Here is a 22,110-nt window from a genome sequence, read left to right on the forward strand (position 1 = left end):
TTTTATTACATGTCAATCAAATCCTCCCCATCTTTGCTGAATGTCTTATTTTTTCTCATGCTCTTGGGTTCCTCAAACAGAAGCTTGGCAAAGGGGATGTAGCTCAGTGGTAGAGCGCATGCTTTGCATGTATGAGGTCCAGGGTTCAATCCCCTGCATCTCCATGTTATAACCTGCTGGGCAGGTTTTTGCAACTTCAGACTACGAGGATCAGGAATTTTTCTTCATTGTCTGACCTATTACATTCTTTCTTTGCAACTTCAGAGAAACACAAACCAGACATTTAGTTCTAGACAAATTATGCCGCATGTGTTGCAAGGTGCCCAGGATGGGAGTACATGCACATTCTTGTACTGAAGCAGAGGTCACACCAACGTTTGCTAAAAGTTCAAACTGAGCATTTAGCAAGAATTTTATTCATTGAGTCAGTCAAGAATTGTCAGGAGACCGGATGAGGCATATAGTCATGGGACTAGGACAGATTATGAGCTGGCATGTTGGCCAAGTGGTAAGGCGTTGGTCTCGTATACAGAAGGTCATGGGTTCGACCCCAGTCTGTGCCTTCTTTCTTGGAAGATTCTGCCCAATGTCACTTTGCTGGTAGCTTTTGCATGCCCCATCATATGTGATGTTTCAGCTTACTATGTTAAAATGCTGACTATGCAGGATTTTAACTCTGCCCTCACTGTAAGTTTAAAGCTTTGGCTTGTCCCATGGGCACATTGTCAACAACCTACAGCAAGTTGGGGATGTAGTTCAGTGGTAGAGCGCAAGCTTCGCATGTATGAGGTCCTGGGTTCAATCCCCAGCATCTCCACTGATTTTGTCTTTTAGACTGAAGCTCATTATTGGAAGCATGCTGAAGTGAATCAAAACCACAACAAAAAATGTTCATTAAAAAGGCATTTGCAGCTGGAGGAACTTGCTTGATTTGCATGTTCTGAGACAGTATCAGAAGAATGTTTACTGTTATGCTCAGGTAATTAACTACTGTTGCTTTTACAGGTACATTTGTCCAGTGCTTCCACGCCAATTCAAAACCAAGGCTGTGGGCGCGATGGCCAAGTGGCAAGGCGTCGGTCTTATAAACCGAAGATCACAGGTTTGATCCCAGTTCGTGCCTTTTCCAAGCAAAAAGAAGCTTAATGGGAGCTTTTATTACATGTCAATCAAATCCTCCCCATCTTTGCTGAATGTCTTATTTTTTCTCATGCTCTTGGGTTCCTCAAACAGAAGATTGGCAAAGGGGATGTAGCTCAGTGGTAGAGTGCATGCTTTGCATGTATGAGGTCCAGGGTTCAATCCCCTGCATCTCCATGTTATAACCTGCTGGGCAGGTTTTTGCAACTTCAGACTACGAGGATCAGGAATTTTTCTTCATTGTCTGACCTATTACATTCTTTCTTTGCAACTTCAGAGAAACACAAACCAGACATTTAGTTCTAGACAAATTTTGCCGCATGTGTTGCAAGGTGCCCAGGATGGGAGTACATGCACATTCTTGTACTGAAGCAGAGGTCACACCAACGTTTGCTAAAAGTTCAAACTGAGCATTTAGCAAGAATTTTATTCATTGAGTCAGCCAAGAATTGTCAGGAGACCGGATGAGGCATATAGTCATGGGACTAGCACAGTTTATGAGCTGGCATGTTGGACAAGTGGTAAGGCGTTGGTCTCGTAAACAGAAGATCATGGATTCGACCCCAGTCCGTGCCTTCTTTCTTGGAAGATTCTGCCCAATGTCACTTTGCTGGTAGCTTTTGCATGCCCCATCATATGTGATGTTCCAGCTTACTATGTTAAAATGCTGACTATGCAGGATTTTAACTCTGCCCTCGCTGTAAGTTTAAAGCTTTGGCTTGTCCCATGGGCACATTGTCAACAACCTACAGCAAGTTGGGGATGTAGCTCAGTGGTAGAGCGCATGCTTCGCATGTATGAGGTCCTGGGTTCAATCCCCAGCATCTCCACTGAATTTGTCTTTTAGACTGAAGCTCATTATTGGAAGCATGCTGAAGTGAATCAAAACCACAACAAAAACTGTTCATTAAAAAGGCATTTTCAGCTGGAGGAACTTGATTGATTTGCATGTTCTGAGACAGTATCAGAAGAATGTTTACTGTTATGCTCAGGTAATTAACTCCTGTTGCTTTTACAGGTACATTTGTCCAGTGCTTCCACGCCAATTCAAAACCAAGGCTGTGGGTGTGACGGCCAAGTGGCAAGGCGTTGGTCTTATAAACCGAAGATTACAGGTTCGATCCCCGTTCGTGCCTTTTCCAAGCAAAAAGAAGCTTAATGGGAGCTTTTATTACATGTCAATCAAATCCTCCCCATCTTTGCTGAATGTCTTATTTTTTCTCATCTCTTAGGTTCCTCAAACAGAATATTGGCAGAGGGGATGTAGCTCAGTGGTAGAGCGCATGCTTTGCATGTATGAGGTCCAGGGTTCAATCTCCTGCACCTCCATGTTATAACCTGCTGGGCAGGTTTTTGCAACTTCAGACTACGAGGATCAGGAATTTTTCTTCATTGTCTGACCTATTACAGTATTTCTTTGCAACTTCAGAGAAACACAAACCAGACATTTAGTTCTAGACAAATTCTGCCGCATGTGTTGCAAGGTGCCCAGGATGGGAGTACATGCACATTCTTGTACTGAAGCAGAGGTCACACCAACGTTTGCTAAAAGTTCAAACTGAGCATTTAGCAAGAATTTTATTCATTGAGTCAGCCAAGAATTGTCAGGAGACCGGTTGAGGCATAGAGTCATGGGACTAGCACAGTTGATGAGCTGGCATGGTGGCCAAGTGGTAAGGCGTCGGTCTCGTAAACCGAAGATCATGGGTTCGACCCCCGTCCGTGCCTTCTTTCTTGGAAGATTCTGCCCAATGTCACTTTGCTGGTAGCTTTTGCATGCCCCATCATATATGATGTTCCAGCTTACTATGTTAAAATGCTGACTATGCAGGATTTTAACTCCGCCCTCACTGTAAGTTTAAAGCTTTGGCTTGTCCCATGGGCACATTGTCAACAACCTACAGCAAGTTGGGGATGTAGCTCAGTGGTAGAGCGCATGCTTTGCATGTATGAGGTCCAGGGTTCAATCCCGTGCATCTCCATGTTATAACCTGCTGGGCAGGTTTTTGCAACTTCAGACTACGAGGATCAGGAATTTTTCTTCATTGTCTGACCTATTACATTCTTTCTTTGCAACTTCAGAGAAACACAAACCAGACATTTAGTTCTAGACAAATTCTGCCGCATGTGTTGCAAGGTGCCCAGGATGGGAGTACATGCACATTCTTGTACTGAAGCAGAGGTCACACCAACGTTTGCTAAAAGTTCAAACTGAGCATTTAGCAAGAATTTTATTCATTGAGACTGTCAAGAATTGTCAGGAGACCGGATGAGGCATATAGTCATGGGACTAGAACAGATTATAGGCTGGCATGTTGGCCAAGTGGTAAGGCGTTGGTCTCGTATACAGAAGGTCATGGGTTCGACCCCAGTCTGTGCCTTCTTTCTTGGAAGATTCTGCCCAATGTCACTTTGCTGGCAGCTTTTGCATGCCCCATCATATGTGATGTTTCAGCTTACTATGTTAAAATGCTGACTATGCAGGATTTTAACTCTGCCCTCACTGTAAGTTTAAAGCTTTGGCTTGTCCCATGGGCACATTGTCAACTACCTACAGCAAGTTGGGGATGTAGTTCAGTGGTAGAGCGCAAGCTTCGCATGTATGAGGTCCTGGGTTCAATCCCCAGCATCTCCACTGATTTTGTCTTTTAGACTGAAGCTCATTATTGGAAGCATGCTGAAGTGAATCAAAACCACAACAAAAATTGTTCATTAAAAAGGCATTTGCAGCTGGAGGAACTTGCTTGATTTGCATGTTCTGAGACAGTATCAGAAGAATGTTTACTGTTATGCTCAGGTAATTAACTACTGTACAGCGATCATCGAGTCCATTATCACAGCCTCCATAACTATCTGGTTTGGTTCCTCCACCTCACAAGAAAGAACCAAACTCCAGCGCATCATCAGGACAGCAGAGAGGATCATAGGATGTAACCTGCCATCACTTCAGCAGATCTACTCCAGCAGGATGAGGAAGCGGGCTGGCAAGATTATATCTGACCCCTCACATCCTGGACACCTCCTCTTCCAGACACTCCCCTCGGGTAGAAGACTGCGGTCCATCAAAACCAGCACAACACGTCATGCTAACAGCTTCTTCCCCAGAGCTGTAGCGCTCCTCAATCACAGTGGTCACCTTCCACTGTAAACCTCTAAACTTACAACTGAACTGTACCAAACCGGACTGAACAGTTATTTGCACTCTGCCTATTTTGCACTATGACTATTTGCACACCTGTACAGATGTTCTTTTCTTTTCTGTAAATACATCTTTCAGCTCTTTATTACCTTTATTACCTTTAGTACTTTCTACTTTTTTTTAATTTATCCCCCACCCTATTTATTGTTTAGTGTAATTTTCCTTTAGTTTAAGACTGTGTTCTGTGTTTCTTTGTTACTTGTCATACGTGTTGCTCTCACCAAGACAAATTCCTTGTATGGGTAACATACTTGGTGAAATAAAGAGATTCTGATTCTGATTCTGTTGCTTTTACAGGTACATTTGTCCAGTGCTTCCACGCCAATTCAAAACCAAAGCTGTGGGCGCGATGGCCAAGTGGCAAGCTGTCTGTCTTGTAAACCAAAGGTCACAGGTTTGATTCCCGTTCGTGCCTTTTCCACGCAAAAAGAAGCTTAATGGGAGCTTTTATTACATGTCAATCAAATCCTCCCCATCTTTGCTGAATGTCTTATTTTTTATCATGCTCTTGGGTTCCTCAAACAGAAGATTGGCAAAGGGGATGTAGCTCAGTGGTAGAGCGCATGCTTTGCATGTATGAGGTCCAGGGTTCAATCCCCTGCATCTCCATGTTATAACCTGCTGGGCAGGTTTTTGCAACTTCAGACTACGAGGATCAGGAATTTTTCTTCATTGTCTGACCTATTACAGTATTTCTTTGCAACTTCAGAGAAACACAAACCAGACATTTAGTTCTAGACAAATTCTGCCGCATGTGTTGCAAGGTGCCCAGGATGGGAGTACATGCACATTCTTGTACTGAAGCAGAGGTCACACCAACGTTTGCTAAAAGTTCAAACTGAGCATTTAGCAAGAATTTTATTCATTGAGTCAGCCAAGAATTGTCAGGAGACCGGATGAGGCATATAGTCATGGGACTAGCACAGTTTATGAGCTGGCATGTTGGCCAAGTGGTAAGGCGTTGGACTCGTAAACAGAAGATCATGGGTTCGACCCCAGTCTGTGCCTTCTTTCTTGGAAGATTCTGCCCAATGTCACTTTGCTGGTAGCTTTTGCATGCCCCATCATATATGATTTTCCAGCTTACTATGTAAAATGCTGACTATGCAGGATTTTAATTCTGCCCTCACTGTAAGTTTAAAGCTTTGGCTTGTCCCATGGGCACATTGTCAACAACCCACATCAATTTGGGGATGTGGCTCAGTGGTAGAGCGCATGCTTTGCATGTATGAGGTCCTGGGTTCAATCCCCAGCATCTCCACTGAATTTGTCTTTTAGACTGAAGCTCATTATTGGAAGCATGCTGAAGTGAATCAAAACCACAACAAAAACTGTTCATTAAAAAGGCATTTGCAGCTGGAGGAACTTGCTTGATTTGCATGTTCTGAGACAGTATCAGAAGAATGTTTACTGTTATGCTCAGGTAATTAACTACTGTTGCTTTTACAGGTACATTTGTCCAGTGCTTCCACGCCAATTCAAAACCAAAGCTGTGGGCGCGATGGCCAAGTGGCAAGGCGTCTGTCTTGTAAACCAAAGGTCACAGGTTTGATCCCCGTTCGTGCCTTTTCCACGCAAAAAGAAGCTTAATGGGAGCTTTTATTACATGTCAATCAAATCCTCCCCATCTTTGCTGAATGTCTTATTTTTTTCTCATGCTCTTGGGTTCCTCAAACAGAAGATTTGCAAAGGGGATGTAGCTCAGTGGTAGAGCGCATGCTTTGCATGTATGAGGTCCAGGGTTCAATCCCCTGCATCTCCATGTTATAACCTGCTGGGCAGGTTTTTGCAACTTCAGACTACGAGGATCAGGAATTTTTCTTCATTGTCTGACCTATTACATTCTTTCTTTGCAACTTCAGAGAAACACAAACCAGACATTTAGTTCTAGACAAATTCTGCCGCATGTGTTGCAAGGTGCCCAGGATGGGAGTACATGCACATTCTTGTACTGAAGCAGAGGTCACACCAACGTTTGCTAAAAGTTCAAACTGAGCATTTAGCAAGAATTTTATTCATTGAGTCAGCCAAGAATTGTCAGGAGACCGGTTGAGGCATAGAGTCATGGGACTAGCACAGTTGATGAGCTGGCATGGTGGCCAAGTGGTAAGGCGTCGGTCTCGTAAACCGAAGATCATGGGTTCGACCCCCGTCCGTGCCTTCTTTCTTGGAAGATTCTGCCCAATGTCACTTTGCTGGTAGCTTTTGCATGCCCCATCATATATGATGTTCCAGCTTACTATGCAGGATTTTAACTCCGCCCTCACTGTAAGTTTAAAGCTTTGGCTTGTCCCATGGGCACGTTGTCAACAACCTACAGCAAGTTGGGGATGTAGCTCAGTGGTAGAGCGCATGCTTTGCATGTAAGAGGTCCTGGGTTCAATCCCCAGCATCTCCACTGATTTTGTCTTTTAGACTGAAGCTCATTATTGGAAGCATGCTGAAGTGAATCAAAACCACAACAAAAAATGTTCATTAAAAAGGCATTTGCAGCTGGAGGAACTTGCTTGATTTGCATGTTCTGAGACAGTATCAGAAGAATGTTTACTGTTATGCTCAGGTAATTAACTACTGTTGCTTTTACAGGTACATTTGTCCAGTGCTTCCATGCCAATTCAAAACCAAGGCTGTGGGCGCGATGGCCAAGTGGCAAGGCGTCGGTCTTATAAACCGAAGATCACAGGTTTGATCCCAGTTCGTGCCTTTTCCAAGCAAAAAGAAGCTTAATGGGAGCTTTTATTACATGTCAATCAAATCCTCCCCATCTTTGCTGAATGTCTTATTTTTTCTCATGCTCTTGGGTTCCTCAAACAGAAGCTTGGCAAAGGGGATGTAGCTCAGTGGTAGAGCGCATGCTTTGCATGTATGAGGTCCAGGGTTCAATCCCCTGCATCTCCATGTTATAACCTGCTGGGCAGGTTTTTGCAACTTCAGACTACGAGGATCAGGAATTTTTCTTCATTGTCTGACCAATTACATTCTTTCTTTGCAACTTCAGAGAAACACAAACCAGACATTTAGTTCTAGACAAATTCTGCCGCATGTGTTGCAAGGTGCCCAGGATGGGAGTACATGCACATTCTTGTACTGAAGCAGAGGTCACACCAACGTTTGCTAAAAGTTCAAACTGAGCATTTAGCAAGAATTTTATTCATTGAGTCAGTCAAGAATTGTCAGGAGACCGGATGAGGCATATAGTCATGGGACTAGGACAGATTATGAGCTGGCATGTTGGCCAAGTGGTAAGGCGTTGGTCTCGTATAAAGAAGGTCATGGGTTCGACCCCAGTCTGTGCCTTCTTTCTTGGAAGATTCTGCCCAATGTCACTTTGCTGGTAGCTTTTGCATGCCCCATCATATGTGATGTTTCAGCTTACTATGTTAAAATGCTGACTATGCAGGATTTTAACTCTGCCCTCACTGTAAGTTTAAAGCTTTGGCTTGTCCCATGGGCACATTGTCAACAACCTACAGCAAGTTGGGGATGTAGTTCAGTGGTAGAGCGCAAGCTTCTTATGTATGAGGTCCTGGGTTCAATCCCCAGCATCTCCACTGAATTTGTCTTTTAGACTGAAGCTCATTATTGGAAGCATGCTGAAGTGAATCAAAACCACAACAAAAAATGTTCATTAAAAAGGCATTTGCAGCTGGAGGAACTTGCTTGATTTGCATGTTCTGAGACAGTATCAGAAGAATGTTTACTGTTATGCTCAGGTAATTAACTACTGTTGCTTTTACAGGTACATTTGTCCAGTGCTTCCACACCAATTCAAAACCAAGGCTGTGGGCGCGATTGCCAAGTGGCAAGGCGTCGGTCTTATAAACCGAAGATCACAGGTTTGATCCCAGTTCGTGCCTTTTCCAAGCAAAAAGAAGCTTAATGGGAGCTTTTATTACATGTCAATCAAATCCTCCCCATCTTTGCTGAATGTCTTATTTTTTCTCATGCTCTTGGGTTCCTCAAACAGAAGATTGGCAAAGGGGATGTAGCTCAGTGGTAGAGCGCATGCTTTGCATGTATGAGGTCCAGGGTTCAATCCCCTGCATCTCCATGTTATAACCTGCTGGGCAGGTTTTTGCAACTTCAGACTACGAGGATCAGGAATTTTTCTTCATTGTCTGACCTATTACATTCTTTCTTTGCAACTTCAGAGAAACACAAACCAGACATTTAGTTCTAGACAAATTTTGCCGCATGTGTTGCAAGGTGCCCAGGATGGGAGTACATGCACATTCTTGTACTGAAGCAGAGGTCACACCAACGTTTGCTAAAAGTTCAAACTGAGCATTTAGCAAGAATTTTATTCATTGAGTCAGCCAAGAATTGTCAGGAGACCGGATGAGGCATATAGTCATGGGACTAGCACAGTTTATGAGCTGGCATGTTGGACAAGTGGTAAGGCGTTGGTCTCGTAAACAGAAGATCATGGATTCGACCCCAGTCCGTGCCTTCTTTCTTGGAAGATTCTGCCCAATGTCACTTTGCTGGTAGCTTTTGCATGCCCCATCATATGTGATGTTCCAGCTTACTATGTTAAAATGCTGACTATGCAGGATTTTAACTCTGCCCTCGCTGTAAGTTTAAAGCTTTGGCTTGTCCCATGGGCACATTGTCAACAACCTACAGCAAGTTGGGGATGTAGCTCAGTGGTAGAGCGCATGCTTCGCATGTATGAGGTCCTGGGTTCAATCCCCAGCATCTCCACTGAATTTGTCTTTTAGACTGAAGCTCATTATTGGAAGCATGCTGAAGTGAATCAAAACCACAACAAAAACTGTTCATTAAAAAGGCATTTTCAGCTGGAGGAACTTGATTGATTTGCATGTTCTGAGACAGTATCAGAAGAATGTTTACTGTTATGCTCAGGTAATTAACTCCTGTTGCTTTTACAGGTACATTTGTCCAGTGCTTCCACGCCAATTCAAAGCCAAGGATGTGGGTGTGATGGCCAAGTGGCAAGGCGTTGGTCTTGTAAACCGAAGGTCACAGGTTCGATCCCCGTTCGTGCCTTTTCCATGCAAAAAGAAGCTTAATGGGAGCTTTTATTACATGTCAATCAAATCCTCCCCATCTTTGCTGAATGTCTTATTTTTTCTCATGCTCTTGGGTTCCTCAAACAGAAGCTTGGCAAAGGGGATGTAGCTCAGTGGTAGAGCGCATGCTTTGCATGTATGAGGTCCAGGGTTCAATCCCCTGCATCTCCATGTTATAACCTGCTGGGCAGGTTTTTGCAACTTCAGACTACGAGGATCAGGAATTTTTCTTCATTGTCTGACCTATTACATTCTTTCTTTGCAACTTCAGAGAAACACAAACCAGACATTTAGTTCTAGACAAATTCTGCCGCATGTGTTGCAAGGTGCCCAGGATGGGAGTACATGCACATTCTTGTACTGAAGCAGAGGTCACACCAACGTTTGCTAAAAGTTCAAACTGAGCATTTAGCAAGAATTTTATTCATTGAGTCAGCCAAGAATTGTCAGGAGACCGGTTGAGGCATAGAGTCATGGGACTAGCACCGTTGCTGAGCTGGCATGGTGGCCAAGTGGTAAGGCGTAGGTCTCGTAAACTGAAGATCATGGGTTCGACCCCCGTCCATGCCTTCTTTCTTGGAAGATTCTGCCCAATGTCACTTTGCTGGTAGCTTTTGCATGCCCCATCATATATGATTTTCCAGCTTACTATGTTAAAATGCTGACTATGCAGGATTTTAACTCTGCCCTCACTGTAAGTTTAAAGCTTTGACTTGTCCCATGGGCACATTGTCAACAACCTACAGCAAGTTGGGGATGTGGCTCAGTGGTAGAGCGCATGCTTTGCATGTATGAGGTCCTGGGTTCAATCCCCAGCATATCCCCTGGATTTGTCTTTTAGACTGAAGCTCATTATTGGAAGCATGCTGAAGTGAATCAAAACCACAACAAAAAATGTTCATTAAAAAGGCATTTGCAGCTGGAGGAACTTGCTTAATTTGCATGTTCTGAGACAGTATCAGAAGAATGTTTACTGTTATGCTCAGGTAATTAACTACTGTTGCTTTTACAGGTACATTTGTCCAGTGCTTCCACGCCAATTCAAAACCAAAGCTGTGGGCGCGATGGCCAAGTGGCAAGGCGTCTGTCTTGTAAACCAAAGATCACAGGTTTGATCCCCGTTCGTGCCTTTTCCTCGCAAAAAGAAGATTAATGGGAGCTTTTATTACATGTCAATCAAATCCTCCCCATCTTTGCTGAATGTCTTATTTTTTCTCATGCTCTTGGGTTCCTCAAACAGAAGATTGGCAAAGGGGATGTGGCTCAGTGGTAGAGCGCATGCTTTGCATGTATGAGGTCCAGGGTTCAATCCCCTGCATCTCCATGTTATAACCTGCTGGGCAGGTTTTTGCAATTTCAGACTACGAGGATCAGGAATTTTTCTTCATTGTCTGACCTATTACATTCTTTCTTTGCAACTTCAGAGAAACACAAACCAGACATTTAGTTCTAGACAAATTATGCCGCATGTGTTGCAAGGTGCCCAGGATGGGAGTACATGCACATTCTTGTACTGAAGCAGAGGTCACACCAACGTTTGCTAAAAGTTCAAACTGAGCATTTAGCAAGAATTTTATTCATTGAGTCAGCCAAGAATTGTCAGGAGACCGAATGAGGCATATAGTCATGGGACTAGCACAGTTTATGAGCTGGCATGTTGGCCAAGTGGTAAGGCGTTGGTCTCGTAAACAGAAGATCATGGGTTCGACCCCAGTCTGTGCCTTCTTTCTTGGAAGATTCTGCCCAATGTCACTTTGCTGGTAGCTTTTGCATGCCCCATCATATATGATTTTCCAGCTTACTATGTTAAAATGCTGACTATGCAGGATTTTAATTCTGCCCTCACTGTAAGTTTAAAGCTTTGGCTTGTCCCATGGGCACATTGTCAACAACCCACATCAATTTGGGGATGTGGTTCAGTGGTAGAGCGCATGCTTTGCATGTATGAGGTCCTGGGTTCAATCCCCAGCATCTCCACTGAATTTGTCTTTTAGACTGAAGCTCATTATTGGAAGCATGCTGAAGTGAATCAAAACCACAACAAAAACTGTTCATTAAAAAGGCATTTGCAGCTGGAGGAACTTGCTTGATTTGCATGTTCTGAGAAAGTATCAGAAGAATGTTTACTGTTATGCTCAGGTAATTAACTACTGTTGCTTTTACAGGTACATTTGTCCAGTGCTTCCACGCCAATTCAAAACCAAAGCTGTGGGCGCGATGGCCAAGTGGCAAGGCGTCTGTCTTGTAAACCAAAGGTCACAGGTTTGATCCCCGTTCGTGCCTTTTCCACGCAAAAAGAAGCTTAATGGGAGCTTTTATTACATGTCAATCAAATCCTCCCCATCTTTGCTGAATGTCTTATTTTTTCTCATGCTCTTGGGTTCCTCAAACAGAAGATAGGCAAAGGGGATGTAGCTCAGTGGTAGAGCGCATGCTTTGCATGTATGAGGTCCAGGGTTCAATCCCCTGCATCTCCATGTTATAACCTGCTGGGCAGGTTTTTGCAACTTCAGACTACGAGGATCAGGAATTTTTCTTCATTGTCTGACCTATTAAATTCTTTCTTTGCAACTTCAGAGAAACACAAACCAGACATTTAGTTCTAGACAAATTATGCCGCATGTGTTGCAAGGTGCCCAGGATGGGAGTACATGCACATTCTTGTACTGAAGCAGAGGTCACACCAACGTTTGCTAAAAGTTCAAACTGAGCATTTAGCAAGAATTTTATTCATTGAGTCAGCCAAGAATTGTCAGGAGACCGGATGAGGCATATAGTCATGGGACTAGCACAGTTTATGAGCTGGCATGTTGGCCAAGTGGTAAGGCGTTGGTCTCGTAAACAGAAGATCATGGGTTCGACCACAGTCTGTGCCTTCTTTCTTGGAAGATTCTGCCCAATGTCACTTTGCTGGTAGCTTTTGCATGCCCCATCATATATGATTTTCCAGCTTACTATGTTAAAATGCTGACTATGCAGGATTTTAATTCTGCCCTCACTGTAAGTTTAAAGCTTTGGCTTGTCCCATGGGCACATTGTCAACAACCCACATCAATTTGGGGATGTGGTTCAGTGGTAGAGCGCATGCTTTGCATGTATGAGGTCCTGGGTTCAATCCCCAGCATCTCCACTGAATTTGTCTTTTAGACTGAAGCTCATTATTGGAAGCATGCTGAAGTGAATCAAAACCACAACAAAAACTGTTCATTAAAAAGGCATTTGCAGCTGGAGGAACTTGCTTGATTTGCATGTTCTGAGACAGTATCAGAAGAATGTTTACTGTTATGCTCAGGTAATTAACTACTGTTGCTTTTACAGGTACATTTGTCCAGTGCTTCCACGCCAATTCAAAACCAAAGCTGTGGGTGCGATGGCCAAGTGGCAAGGCGTCTGTTTTGTAAACCAAAGGTCACAGGTTTGATCCCCGTTCGTGCCTTTTCCACGCAAAAAGAAGCTTAATGGGAGCTTTTATTACATGTCAATCAAATCCTCCCCATCTTTGCTGAATGTCTTATTTTTTCTCATGCTCTTGGGTTCCTCAAACAGAAGATTGGCAAAGGGGATGTAGCTCAGTGGTAGAGCGCATGCTTTGCATGTATGAGGTCCAGGGTTCAATCCCCTGCATCTCCATGTTATAACCTGCTGGGCAGGTTTTTGCAACTTCAGACTACGAGGATCAGGAATTTTTCTTCATTGTCTGACCTATTAAATTCTTTCTTTGCAACTTCAGAGAAACACAAACCAGACATTTAGTTCTAGACAAATTATGCCGCATGTGTTGCAAGGTGCCCAGGATGGGAGTACATGCACATTCTTGTACTGAAGCAGAGGTCACACCAACGTTTGCTAAAAGTTCAAACTGAGCATTTAGCAAGAATTTTATTCATTGAGTCAGCCAAGAATTGTCAGGAGACCGGATGAGGCATATAGTCATGGGACTAGCACAGTTTATGAGCTGGCATGTTGGCCAAGTGGTAAGGCGTTGGTCTCGTAAACAGAAGATCATGGGTTTGACCACAGTCTGTGCCTTCTTTCTTGGAAGATTCTGCCCAATGTCACTTTGCTGGTAGCTTTTGCATGCCCCATCATATATGATTTTCCAGCTTACTATGTTAAAATGCTGACTATGCAGGATTTTAATTCTGCCCTCACTGTAAGTTTAAAGCTTTGGCTTGTCCCATGGGCACATTGTCAACAACCCACATCAATTTGGGGATGTGGTTCAGTGGTAGAGCGCATGCTTTGCATGTATGAGGTCCTGGGTTCAATCCCCAGCATCTCCACTGAATTTGTCTTTTAGACTGAAGCTCATTATTGGAAGCATGCTGAAGTGAATCAAAACCACAACAAAAACTGTTCATTAAAAAGGCATTTGCAGCTGGAGGAACTTGCTTGATTTGCATGTTCTGAGACAGTATCAGAAGAATGTTTACTGTTATGCTCAGGTAATTAACTACTGTTGCTTTTACAGGTACATTTGTCCAGTGCTTCCACGCCAATTCAAAACCAAAGCTGTGGGCGCGATGGCCAAGTGGCAAGGCGTCTGTCTTGTAAACCAAAGGTCACAGGTTTGATCCCCGTTCGTGCCTTTTCCACGCAAAAAGAAGCTTAATGGGAGCTTTTATTACATGTCAATCAAATCCTCCCCATCTTTGCTGAATGTCTTATTTTTTCTCATGCTCTTGGGTTCCTCAAACAGAAGATAGGCAAAGGGGATGTAGCTCAGTGGTAGAGCGCATGCTTTGCATGTATGAGGTCCAGGGTTCAATCCCCTGCATCTCCATGTTATAACCTGCTGGGCAGGTTTTTGCAACTTCAGACTACGAGGATCAGGAATTTTTCTTCATTGTCTGACCTATTAAATTCTTTCTTTGCAACTTCAGAGAAACACAAACCAGACATTTAGTTCTAGACAAATTATGCCGCATGTGTTGCAAGGTGCCCAGGATGGGAGTACATGCACATTCTTGTACTGAAGCAGAGGTCACACCAACGTTTGCTAAAAGTTCAAACTGAGCATTTAGCAAGAATTTTATTCATTGAGTCAGCCAAGAATTGTCAGGAGACCGGATGAGGCATATAGTCATGGGACTAGCACAGTTTATGAGCTGGCATGTTGGCCAAGTGGTAAGGCGTTGGTCTCGTAAACAGAAGATCATGGGTTCGACCACAGTCTGTGCCTTCTTTCTTGGAAGATTCTGCCCAATGTCACTTTGCTGGTAGCTTTTGCATGCCCCATCATATATGATGTTCCAGCTTACTATGTTAAAATGCTGACTATGCAGGATTTTAACTCTGCCCTTGCTGTAAGTTTAAAGCTTTGGCTTGTCCCATGGGCACATTGTCAACAACCTACAGCAAGTTGGGGATGTAGCTCAGTGGTAGAGCGCATGCTTTGCATGTATGAGGTCCTGGGTTCAATCCCCAGCGTCTCCACTGAATTTGTCTTTTAGACTGAAGCTCATTATTGGAAGCATGCTGAAGTGAATCAAAACCACAACAAAAACTGTTCATTAAAAAGGCATTTGCAGCTGGAGGAACTTGCTTGATTTGCATGTTCTGAGACAGTATCAGAAGAATGTTTACTGTTATGCTCAGGTAATTAACTACTGTTGCTTTTACAGGTACATTTGTCCAGTGCTTCCACGCCAATTCAAAACCAAAGCTGTGGGTGCGATGGCCAAGTGGCAAGGCGTCTGTTTTGTAAACCAAAGGTCACAGGTTTGATCCCCGTTCGTGCCTTTTCCACGCAAAAAGAAGCTTAATGGGAGCTTTTATTACATGTCAATCAAATCCTCCCCATCTTTGCTGAATGTCTTATTTTTTCTCATGCTCTTGGGTTCCTCAAACAGAAGATTGGCAAAGGGGATGTAGCTCAGTGGTAGAGCGCATGCTTTGCATGTATGAGGTCCAGGGTTCAATCCCCTGCATCTCCATGTTATAACCTGCTGGGCAGGTTTTTGCAACTTCAGACTACGAGGATCAGGAATTTTTCTTCATTGTCTGACCTATTAAATTCTTTCTTTGCAACTTCAGAGAAACACAAACCAGACATTTAGTTCTAGACAAATTATGCCGCATGTGTTGCAAGGTGCCCAGGATGGGAGTACATGCACATTCTTGTACTGAAGCAGAGGTCACACCAACGTTTGCTAAAAGTTCAAACTGAGCATTTAGCAAGAATTTTATTCATTGAGTCAGCCAAGAATTGTCAGGAGACCGGATGAGGCATATAGTCATGGGACTAGCACAGTTTATGAGCTGGCATGTTGGCCAAGTGGTAAGGCGTTGGTCTCGTAAACAGAAGATCATGGGTTTGACCACAGTCTGTGCCTTCTTTCTTGGAAGATTCTGCCCAATGTCACTTTGCTGGTAGCTTTTGCATGCCCCATCATATATGATTTTCCAGCTTACTATGTTAAAATGCTGACTATGCAGGATTTTAATTCTGCCCTCACTGTAAGTTTAAAGCTTTGGCTTGTCCCATGGGCACATTGTCAACAACCCACATCAATTTGGGGATGTGGTTCAGTGGTAGAGCGCATGCTTTGCATGTATGAGGTCCTGGGTTCAATCCCCAGCATCTCCACTGAATTAGTCTTTTAGACTGAAGCTCATTATTGGAAGCATGCTGAAGTGAATCAAAACCACAACAAAAACTGTTCATTAAAAAGGCATTTGCAGCTGGAGGAACTTGCTTGATTTGCATGTTCTGAGACAGTATCAGAAGAATGTTTACTGTTATGCTCAGGTAATTAACTACTGTTGCTTTTACAGGTACATTTGTCCAGTGCTTCCACGCCAATTCAAAACCAAAGCTGTGGGCGCGATGGCCAAGTGGCAAGGCGTCTGTCTTGTAAACCAAAGGTCACAGGTTTGATCCCCGTTCGTGCCTTTTCCACGCAAAAAGAAGCTTAATGGGAGCTTTTATTACATGTCAATCAAATCCTCCCCATCTTTGCTGAATGTCTTATTTTTTCTCATGCTCTTGGGTTCCTCAAACAGAAGATAGGCAAAGGGGATGTAGCTCAGTGGTAGAGCGCATGCTTTGCATGTATGAGGTCCAGGGTTCAATCCCCTGCATCTCCATGTTATAACCTGCTGGGCAGGTTTTTGCAACTTCAGACTACGAGGATCAGGAATTTTTCTTCATTGTCTGACCTATTAAATTCTTTCTTTGCAACTTCAGAGAAACACAAACCAGACATTTAGTTCTAGACAAATTATGCCGCATGTGTTGCAAGGTGCCCAGGATGGGAGTACATGCACATTCTTGTACTGAAGCAGAGGTCACACCAACGTTTGCTAAAAGTTCAAACTGAGCATTTAGCAAGAATTTTATTCATTGAGTCAGCCAAGAATTGTCAGGAGACCGGATGAGGCATATAGTCATGGGACTAGCACAGTTTATGAGCTGGCATGTTGGCCAAGTGGTAAGGCGTTGGTCTCGTAAACAGAAGATCATGGGTTCGACCACAGTCTGTGCCTTCTTTCTTGGAAGATTCTGCCCAATGTCACTTTGCTGGTAGCTTTTGCATGCCCCATCATATATGATGTTCCAGCTTACTATGTTAAAATGCTGACTATGCAGGATTTTAACTCTGCCCTTGCTGTAAGTTTAAAGCTTTGGCTTGTCCCATGGGCACATTGTCAACAACCTACAGCAAGTTGGGGATGTAGCTCAGTGGTAGAGCGCATGCTTTGCATGTATGAGGTCCTGGGTTCAATCCCCAGCGTCTCCACTGAATTTGTCTTTTAGACTGAAGCTCATTATTGGAAGCATGCTGAAGTGAATCAAAACCACAACAAAAACTGTTCATTAAAAAGGCATTTGCAGCTGGAGGAACTTGCTTGATTTGCATGTTCTGAGACAGTATCAGAAGAATGTTTACTGTTATGCTCAGGTAATTAACTACTGTTGCTTTTACAGGTACATTTGTCCAGTGCTTCCACGCCAATTCAAAACCAAGGCTGTGGGCGCGATGGCCAAGTGGCAAGGCGTCGGTCTTATAAACCGAAGATCACAGGTTTGATCCCCGTTCGTGCCTTTTCCAAGCAAAAAGAAGCTTAATGGGAGCTTTTATTACATGTCAATCAAATCCTCCCCATCTTTGCTGAATGTCTTATTTTTTCTCATGCTCTTGGGTTCCTCAAACAGAAGATAGGCAAAGGGGATGTAGCTCAGTGGTAGAGCGCATGCTTTGCATGTATGAGGTCCAGGGTTCAATCCCCTGCATCTCCATGTTATAACCTGCTGGGCAGGTTTTTGCAACTTCAGACTACGAGGATCAGGAATTTTTCTTCATTGTCTGACCTATTAAATTCTTTCTTTGCAACTTCAGAGAAACACAAACCAGACATTTAGTTCTAGACAAATTATGCCGCATGTGTTGCAAGGTGCCCAGGATGGGAGTACATGCACATTCTTGTACTGAAGCAGAGGTCACACCAACGTTTGCTAAAAGTTCAAACTGAGCATTTAGCAAGAATTTTATTCATTGAGTCAGCCAAGAATTGTCAGGAGACCGGATGAGGCATATAGTCATGGGACTAGCACAGTTTATGAGCTGGCATGTTGGCCAAGTGGTAAGGCGTTGGTCTCGTAAACAGAAGATCATGGGTTCGACCCCAGGCTGTGCCTTCTTTCTTGGAAGATTCTGCCCAATGTCACTTTGCTGGTAGCTTTTGCATGCCCCATCATATATGATTTTCCAGCTTACTATGTTAAAATGCTGACTATGCAGGATTTTAATTCTGCCCTCACTGTAAGTTTAAAGCTTTGGCTTGTCCCATGGGCACATTGTCAACAACCCACATCAATTTGGGGATGTGGTTCAGTGGTAGAGCGCATGCTTTGCATGTATGAGGTCCTGGGTTCAATGCCCAGCATCTCCACTGATTTTGTCTTTTAGACTGAAGCTCATTATTCGAAGCATGCTGAAGTGAATCAAAACCACAACAAAAAATGTTCATTAAAAAGGCATTTGCAGCTGGAGGAACTTGCTTGATTTGCATGTTATGAGACAGTATCAGAAGAATGTTTACTGTTATGCTCAGGTAATTAACTCCTGTTGCTTTTACAGGTACATTTGTCCAGTGCTTCCACGCCAATTCAAAACCAAGGCTGTGGGTGCGATGGCCAAGTGGCAAGGCGTCTGTCTTGTAAACCAGAGGTCACAGGTTCGATCCCCGTTCTTGCCTTTTCCAAGCAAAAAGAAGCTTAATGGGAGCTTTTATTACATGTCAATCAAATCCTCCCCATCTTTGCTGAATGTCTTATTTTTTCTCATGCTCTTGGGTTCCTCAAACAGAAGATTGGCAGAGGGGATGTAGCTCAGTGGTAGAGCGCATGCTTTGCATGTATGAGGTCCAGGGTTCAATCCCCTGCATCTCCATGTTATAACCTGCTGGGCAGGTTTTTGCAACTTCAGACTACGAGGATCAGGAATTTTTCTTCATTGTCTGACCTATTAGAGTATTTCTTTGCAACTTCAGAGAAACACAAACCAGACATTTAGTTCTAGACAAATTCTGCCGCATGTGTTGCAAGGTGCCCAGGATGGGAGTACATGCACATTCTTGTACTGAAGCAGAGGTCACACCAACCTTTGCTAAAAGTTCAAACTGAGCATTTAGCAAGAATTTTATTCATTGAGTCAGCCAAGAATTGTCAGGAGACCGGATGAGGCATATAGTCATGGGACTAGCACAGTTTATGAGCTGGCATGTTGGCCAAGTGGTAAGGAGTTGGTCGCATAAACAGAAGATCATGGGTTCGACCCCAGTCTGTGCCTTCTTTCTTGGAAGATTCTGCCCAATGTCACTTTGCTGGTAGCTTTTGCATGCCCCGTCATATGTGATGTTCCAGCTTACTATGTTAAAATGCTGACTATGCAGGATTTTAACTCTGCCCTCACTGTAAGTTTAAAGCTTTGGCTTGTCCCATGGGCACATTGTCAACAACCTACAGCAAGTTGGGGATGTAGCTCAGTGGTAGAGCGCATGTTTCGCATGTATGAGGTCCTGGGTTCAATCCCCAGCATCTCCACTGATTTTGTCTTTTAGACTGAAGCTCATTATTCGAAGCATGCTGAAGTGAATCAAAACCACAAGAAAAAATGTTCATTAAAAAGGCATTTGCAGCTGGAGGAACTTGCTTGATTTGCATGTTATGAGACAGTATCAGAAGAATGTTTACTGTTATGCTCAGGTAATTAACTCCTGTTGCTTTTACAGGTACATTTGTCCAGTGCTTCCACGCCAATTCAAAACCAAGGCTGTGGGCGCGATGGCCAAGTGGCAAGGCGTCTGTCTTGTAAACCAAAGGTCACAGGTTAGATCCCCGTTCGTGCCTTTTCCAAGCAAAAAGAAGCTTAATGGGAGCTTTTATTACATGTCAATCAAATCCTCCCCATTTTTGCTGAATGTCTTATTTTTTCTCATGCTCTTGGGTTCCTCAAACAGAAGATTGGCAAAGGGGATGTAGCTCAGTGGTAGAGCGCATGCTTTGCATGTATGAGGTCCAGGGTTCAATCCCCTGCATCTCCATGTTATAACCTGCTGGGCAGGTTTTTGCAACTTCAGACTACGAGGTTCAGGAATTTTTCTTCATTGTCTGACCTATTACATTCTTTCTTTGCAACTTCAGAGAAACACAAACCAGACATTTAGTTCTAGACAAATTCTGCCGCATGTGTTGCAAGGTGCCCAGGATGGGAGTACATGCACATTCTTGTACTGAAGCAGAGGTCACACCAACGTTTGCTAAAAGTTCAAACTGAGCATTTAGCAAGAATTTTATTCATTGAGTCAGCCAAGAATTGTCAGGAGACCGGTTGAGGCATAGAGTCATGGGACTAGCACAGTTGATGAGCTGGCATGGTGGCCAAGTGGTAAGGCGTCGGTTTCATAAACCGAAGACCATGGGTTTGACCCCCGTCCGTGCCTTCTTTCGTGGAAGATTCTGCCCAATGTCACTTTGCTGGTAGCTTTTGCATGCCCCATCATATGTGATGTTCCAGCTTACTATGTTAAAATGCTGACTATGCAGGATTTTAACTCTGCCCTCACTGTAAGTTTAAAGCTTTGGCTTGTCCCATGGGCACATTGTCAACAACCTACAGCAAATTGGGGATGTAGCTCAGTGGTAGAGCGCATGCTTTGCATGTATGAGGTCCTGGGTTCAATCCCCAGCATCTCCACTGAACTTGTCTTTTAGACTGAAGCTCATTATTGGAAGCATGCTGAAGTGAATCAAAACCACAACAAAAAATGTTCATTAAAAAGGCATTTGCAGCTGGAGGAACTTGCTTGCTTTGCATGTTCTGAGACAGTATCAGAAGAATGTTTACTGTTATGCTCAGGTAATTAACTCCTGTTGCTTTTACAGGTACATTTGTCCAGTGCTTCCACGCCAATTCAAAACCAAGGCTGTGGGCGCGATGGCCAAGTGGCAAGGCGTCTGTCTTGTAAACCAAAGGTCACAGGTTCGATCCCAGTTCGTGCCTTTTCCAAGCAAAAAGAAGCTTAATGGGAGCTTTTATTACATGTCAATCAAATCCTCCCCATCTTTGCTGAATGTCTTATTTTTTCTCATGCTCTTGGGTTCCTCAAACAGAAGATTGGCAAAGGGGATGTAGCTCATTGGTAGAGCGCATGCTTTGCATGTATGAGGTCCAGGGTTCAATCCCCTGCAACTCCATGTTATAACCTGCTGGGCAGGTTTTTGCAACTTCAGACTACGAGGATCAGGAATTTTTCTTCATTGTCTGACCTATTAGAGTATTTCTTTGCAACTTCAGAGAAACACAAACCAGACATTTAGTTCTAGACAAATTCTGCCGCATGTGTTGCAAGGTGCCCAGGATGGGAGTACATGCACATTCTTGTACTGAAGCAGAGGTCACACCAACCTTTGCTAAAAGTTCAAACTGAGCATTTAGCAAGAATTTTATTCATTGAGTCAGCCAAGAATTGTCAGGAGACCGGTTGAGGCATAGAGTCATGGGACTAGCACAGTTGATGAGCTGGCATGGTGGCCAAGTGGTAAGGCGTCGGTTTCATAAACCGAAGACCATGGGTTTGACCCCCGTCCGTGCCTTTTTTCTTGGAAGATTCTGCCCAATGTCACTTTGCTGGTAGCTTTTGCATGCCCCATCATATATGATGTTCCAGCTTACTATGTTAAAATGCTGACTATGCAGGATTTTAACTCTGCCCTCACTGTAAGTTTAAAGCTTTGGCTTGTCCCATGGGCACATTGTCAACAACCTACAGCAAGTTGGAGATGTAGCTCAGTGGTAGAGCGCATGCTTTGCATGTATGAGGTCCTGGGCTCAATCCCCAGCATCTCCACTGACTTTGTCTTTTAGACTGAAGCTCATTATTGGAAGCATGCTGAAGTGAATCAAAACCACAACAAAAAATGTTCATTAAAAAGGCATTTGCAGCTGGAGGAACTTGCTTGATTTGCATGTTCTGAGACAGTATCAGAAGAATGTTTACTGTTATGCTCAGGTAATTAACTACTGTTGCTTTTACAGGTACATTTGTCCAGTGCTTCCACGCCAATTCAAAACCAAGGCTGTGGGCGCGATGGCCAAGTGGCAAGGCGTCGGTCTTATAAACTGAAGATCACAGGTTTGATCCCCGTTCGTGCCTTTTCCAAGCAAAAAGAAGCTTAATGGGAGCTTTTATTACATGTCAATCAAATCCTCCCCATCTTTGCTGAATGTCTTA

At 43.6% G+C, this 22,110-nt stretch overlaps 41 non-coding genes across 41 annotated transcripts; all 41 read left to right on the top strand.

The window, feature by feature from the left end:
* Window positions 1-92: 92 nt before the first annotated feature.
* Window positions 93-164, top strand: trnaa-ugc (transfer RNA alanine (anticodon UGC)). The gene has a single exon. It is a non-coding gene; the product is annotated as a tRNA-Ala (tRNA).
* Window positions 165-745: 581 nt separating this feature from the next.
* Window positions 746-817, top strand: trnaa-cgc (transfer RNA alanine (anticodon CGC)). The gene has a single exon. It is a non-coding gene; the product is annotated as a tRNA-Ala (tRNA).
* A 234-nt stretch (window positions 818-1,051) lies between these two features.
* Window positions 1,052-1,123, top strand: trnai-uau (transfer RNA isoleucine (anticodon UAU)). The gene has a single exon. It is a non-coding gene; the product is annotated as a tRNA-Ile (tRNA).
* Window positions 1,124-1,245: 122 nt separating this feature from the next.
* On the top strand, window positions 1,246-1,317 carry trnaa-ugc (transfer RNA alanine (anticodon UGC)). The gene has a single exon. It is a non-coding gene; the product is annotated as a tRNA-Ala (tRNA).
* A 581-nt stretch (window positions 1,318-1,898) lies between these two features.
* Window positions 1,899-1,970, top strand: trnaa-cgc (transfer RNA alanine (anticodon CGC)). Its single transcript has one exon. It is a non-coding gene; the product is annotated as a tRNA-Ala (tRNA).
* Window positions 1,971-2,796: 826 nt separating this feature from the next.
* On the top strand, window positions 2,797-2,868 carry trnat-cgu (transfer RNA threonine (anticodon CGU)). The gene has a single exon. It is a non-coding gene; the product is annotated as a tRNA-Thr (tRNA).
* An 835-nt stretch (window positions 2,869-3,703) lies between these two features.
* Window positions 3,704-3,775, top strand: trnaa-cgc (transfer RNA alanine (anticodon CGC)). Its single transcript has one exon. It is a non-coding gene; the product is annotated as a tRNA-Ala (tRNA).
* A 1,101-nt stretch (window positions 3,776-4,876) lies between these two features.
* Window positions 4,877-4,948, top strand: trnaa-ugc (transfer RNA alanine (anticodon UGC)). Its single transcript has one exon. It is a non-coding gene; the product is annotated as a tRNA-Ala (tRNA).
* A 580-nt stretch (window positions 4,949-5,528) lies between these two features.
* On the top strand, window positions 5,529-5,600 carry trnaa-ugc (transfer RNA alanine (anticodon UGC)). Its single transcript has one exon. It is a non-coding gene; the product is annotated as a tRNA-Ala (tRNA).
* A 429-nt stretch (window positions 5,601-6,029) lies between these two features.
* trnaa-ugc (transfer RNA alanine (anticodon UGC)) lies at window positions 6,030-6,101 on the top strand. The gene has a single exon. It is a non-coding gene; the product is annotated as a tRNA-Ala (tRNA).
* Window positions 6,102-6,428: 327 nt separating this feature from the next.
* On the top strand, window positions 6,429-6,500 carry trnat-cgu (transfer RNA threonine (anticodon CGU)). Its single transcript has one exon. It is a non-coding gene; the product is annotated as a tRNA-Thr (tRNA).
* A 165-nt stretch (window positions 6,501-6,665) lies between these two features.
* trnaa-ugc (transfer RNA alanine (anticodon UGC)) lies at window positions 6,666-6,737 on the top strand. Its single transcript has one exon. It is a non-coding gene; the product is annotated as a tRNA-Ala (tRNA).
* Window positions 6,738-6,971: 234 nt separating this feature from the next.
* trnai-uau (transfer RNA isoleucine (anticodon UAU)) lies at window positions 6,972-7,043 on the top strand. Its single transcript has one exon. It is a non-coding gene; the product is annotated as a tRNA-Ile (tRNA).
* A 122-nt stretch (window positions 7,044-7,165) lies between these two features.
* Window positions 7,166-7,237, top strand: trnaa-ugc (transfer RNA alanine (anticodon UGC)). Its single transcript has one exon. It is a non-coding gene; the product is annotated as a tRNA-Ala (tRNA).
* A 1,081-nt stretch (window positions 7,238-8,318) lies between these two features.
* Window positions 8,319-8,390, top strand: trnaa-ugc (transfer RNA alanine (anticodon UGC)). Its single transcript has one exon. It is a non-coding gene; the product is annotated as a tRNA-Ala (tRNA).
* A 581-nt stretch (window positions 8,391-8,971) lies between these two features.
* trnaa-cgc (transfer RNA alanine (anticodon CGC)) lies at window positions 8,972-9,043 on the top strand. Its single transcript has one exon. It is a non-coding gene; the product is annotated as a tRNA-Ala (tRNA).
* A 234-nt stretch (window positions 9,044-9,277) lies between these two features.
* On the top strand, window positions 9,278-9,349 carry trnat-ugu (transfer RNA threonine (anticodon UGU)). Its single transcript has one exon. It is a non-coding gene; the product is annotated as a tRNA-Thr (tRNA).
* Window positions 9,350-9,471: 122 nt separating this feature from the next.
* Window positions 9,472-9,543, top strand: trnaa-ugc (transfer RNA alanine (anticodon UGC)). The gene has a single exon. It is a non-coding gene; the product is annotated as a tRNA-Ala (tRNA).
* A 327-nt stretch (window positions 9,544-9,870) lies between these two features.
* Window positions 9,871-9,942, top strand: trnat-cgu (transfer RNA threonine (anticodon CGU)). Its single transcript has one exon. It is a non-coding gene; the product is annotated as a tRNA-Thr (tRNA).
* A 682-nt stretch (window positions 9,943-10,624) lies between these two features.
* On the top strand, window positions 10,625-10,696 carry trnaa-ugc (transfer RNA alanine (anticodon UGC)). Its single transcript has one exon. It is a non-coding gene; the product is annotated as a tRNA-Ala (tRNA).
* Window positions 10,697-11,277: 581 nt separating this feature from the next.
* Window positions 11,278-11,349, top strand: trnaa-ugc (transfer RNA alanine (anticodon UGC)). Its single transcript has one exon. It is a non-coding gene; the product is annotated as a tRNA-Ala (tRNA).
* A 428-nt stretch (window positions 11,350-11,777) lies between these two features.
* Window positions 11,778-11,849, top strand: trnaa-ugc (transfer RNA alanine (anticodon UGC)). The gene has a single exon. It is a non-coding gene; the product is annotated as a tRNA-Ala (tRNA).
* A 581-nt stretch (window positions 11,850-12,430) lies between these two features.
* Window positions 12,431-12,502, top strand: trnaa-ugc (transfer RNA alanine (anticodon UGC)). The gene has a single exon. It is a non-coding gene; the product is annotated as a tRNA-Ala (tRNA).
* A 428-nt stretch (window positions 12,503-12,930) lies between these two features.
* Window positions 12,931-13,002, top strand: trnaa-ugc (transfer RNA alanine (anticodon UGC)). The gene has a single exon. It is a non-coding gene; the product is annotated as a tRNA-Ala (tRNA).
* Window positions 13,003-13,583: 581 nt separating this feature from the next.
* On the top strand, window positions 13,584-13,655 carry trnaa-ugc (transfer RNA alanine (anticodon UGC)). The gene has a single exon. It is a non-coding gene; the product is annotated as a tRNA-Ala (tRNA).
* A 428-nt stretch (window positions 13,656-14,083) lies between these two features.
* On the top strand, window positions 14,084-14,155 carry trnaa-ugc (transfer RNA alanine (anticodon UGC)). Its single transcript has one exon. It is a non-coding gene; the product is annotated as a tRNA-Ala (tRNA).
* A 581-nt stretch (window positions 14,156-14,736) lies between these two features.
* Window positions 14,737-14,808, top strand: trnaa-ugc (transfer RNA alanine (anticodon UGC)). Its single transcript has one exon. It is a non-coding gene; the product is annotated as a tRNA-Ala (tRNA).
* Window positions 14,809-15,236: 428 nt separating this feature from the next.
* Window positions 15,237-15,308, top strand: trnaa-ugc (transfer RNA alanine (anticodon UGC)). The gene has a single exon. It is a non-coding gene; the product is annotated as a tRNA-Ala (tRNA).
* A 581-nt stretch (window positions 15,309-15,889) lies between these two features.
* Window positions 15,890-15,961, top strand: trnaa-ugc (transfer RNA alanine (anticodon UGC)). The gene has a single exon. It is a non-coding gene; the product is annotated as a tRNA-Ala (tRNA).
* Window positions 15,962-16,389: 428 nt separating this feature from the next.
* On the top strand, window positions 16,390-16,461 carry trnaa-ugc (transfer RNA alanine (anticodon UGC)). Its single transcript has one exon. It is a non-coding gene; the product is annotated as a tRNA-Ala (tRNA).
* A 581-nt stretch (window positions 16,462-17,042) lies between these two features.
* trnaa-ugc (transfer RNA alanine (anticodon UGC)) lies at window positions 17,043-17,114 on the top strand. The gene has a single exon. It is a non-coding gene; the product is annotated as a tRNA-Ala (tRNA).
* Window positions 17,115-17,348: 234 nt separating this feature from the next.
* On the top strand, window positions 17,349-17,420 carry trnai-uau (transfer RNA isoleucine (anticodon UAU)). The gene has a single exon. It is a non-coding gene; the product is annotated as a tRNA-Ile (tRNA).
* A 122-nt stretch (window positions 17,421-17,542) lies between these two features.
* On the top strand, window positions 17,543-17,614 carry trnaa-ugc (transfer RNA alanine (anticodon UGC)). The gene has a single exon. It is a non-coding gene; the product is annotated as a tRNA-Ala (tRNA).
* Window positions 17,615-18,695: 1,081 nt separating this feature from the next.
* Window positions 18,696-18,767, top strand: trnaa-ugc (transfer RNA alanine (anticodon UGC)). Its single transcript has one exon. It is a non-coding gene; the product is annotated as a tRNA-Ala (tRNA).
* Window positions 18,768-19,348: 581 nt separating this feature from the next.
* On the top strand, window positions 19,349-19,420 carry trnaa-cgc (transfer RNA alanine (anticodon CGC)). Its single transcript has one exon. It is a non-coding gene; the product is annotated as a tRNA-Ala (tRNA).
* Window positions 19,421-19,848: 428 nt separating this feature from the next.
* trnaa-ugc (transfer RNA alanine (anticodon UGC)) lies at window positions 19,849-19,920 on the top strand. Its single transcript has one exon. It is a non-coding gene; the product is annotated as a tRNA-Ala (tRNA).
* Window positions 19,921-20,247: 327 nt separating this feature from the next.
* trnam-cau (transfer RNA methionine (anticodon CAU)) lies at window positions 20,248-20,319 on the top strand. Its single transcript has one exon. It is a non-coding gene; the product is annotated as a tRNA-Met (tRNA).
* A 182-nt stretch (window positions 20,320-20,501) lies between these two features.
* On the top strand, window positions 20,502-20,573 carry trnaa-ugc (transfer RNA alanine (anticodon UGC)). The gene has a single exon. It is a non-coding gene; the product is annotated as a tRNA-Ala (tRNA).
* Window positions 20,574-21,400: 827 nt separating this feature from the next.
* trnam-cau (transfer RNA methionine (anticodon CAU)) lies at window positions 21,401-21,472 on the top strand. The gene has a single exon. It is a non-coding gene; the product is annotated as a tRNA-Met (tRNA).
* Window positions 21,473-21,654: 182 nt separating this feature from the next.
* Window positions 21,655-21,726, top strand: trnaa-ugc (transfer RNA alanine (anticodon UGC)). Its single transcript has one exon. It is a non-coding gene; the product is annotated as a tRNA-Ala (tRNA).
* A 234-nt stretch (window positions 21,727-21,960) lies between these two features.
* On the top strand, window positions 21,961-22,032 carry trnai-uau (transfer RNA isoleucine (anticodon UAU)). Its single transcript has one exon. It is a non-coding gene; the product is annotated as a tRNA-Ile (tRNA).
* Window positions 22,033-22,110: the final 78 nt, after the last annotated feature.

The sequence above is a fragment of the Salminus brasiliensis genome, chromosome 6 (genome assembly GCF_030463535.1).
Source record: "Salminus brasiliensis chromosome 6, fSalBra1.hap2, whole genome shotgun sequence".
In the NCBI taxonomy this organism is placed as follows: domain Eukaryota; kingdom Metazoa; phylum Chordata; class Actinopteri; order Characiformes; family Bryconidae; genus Salminus; species Salminus brasiliensis.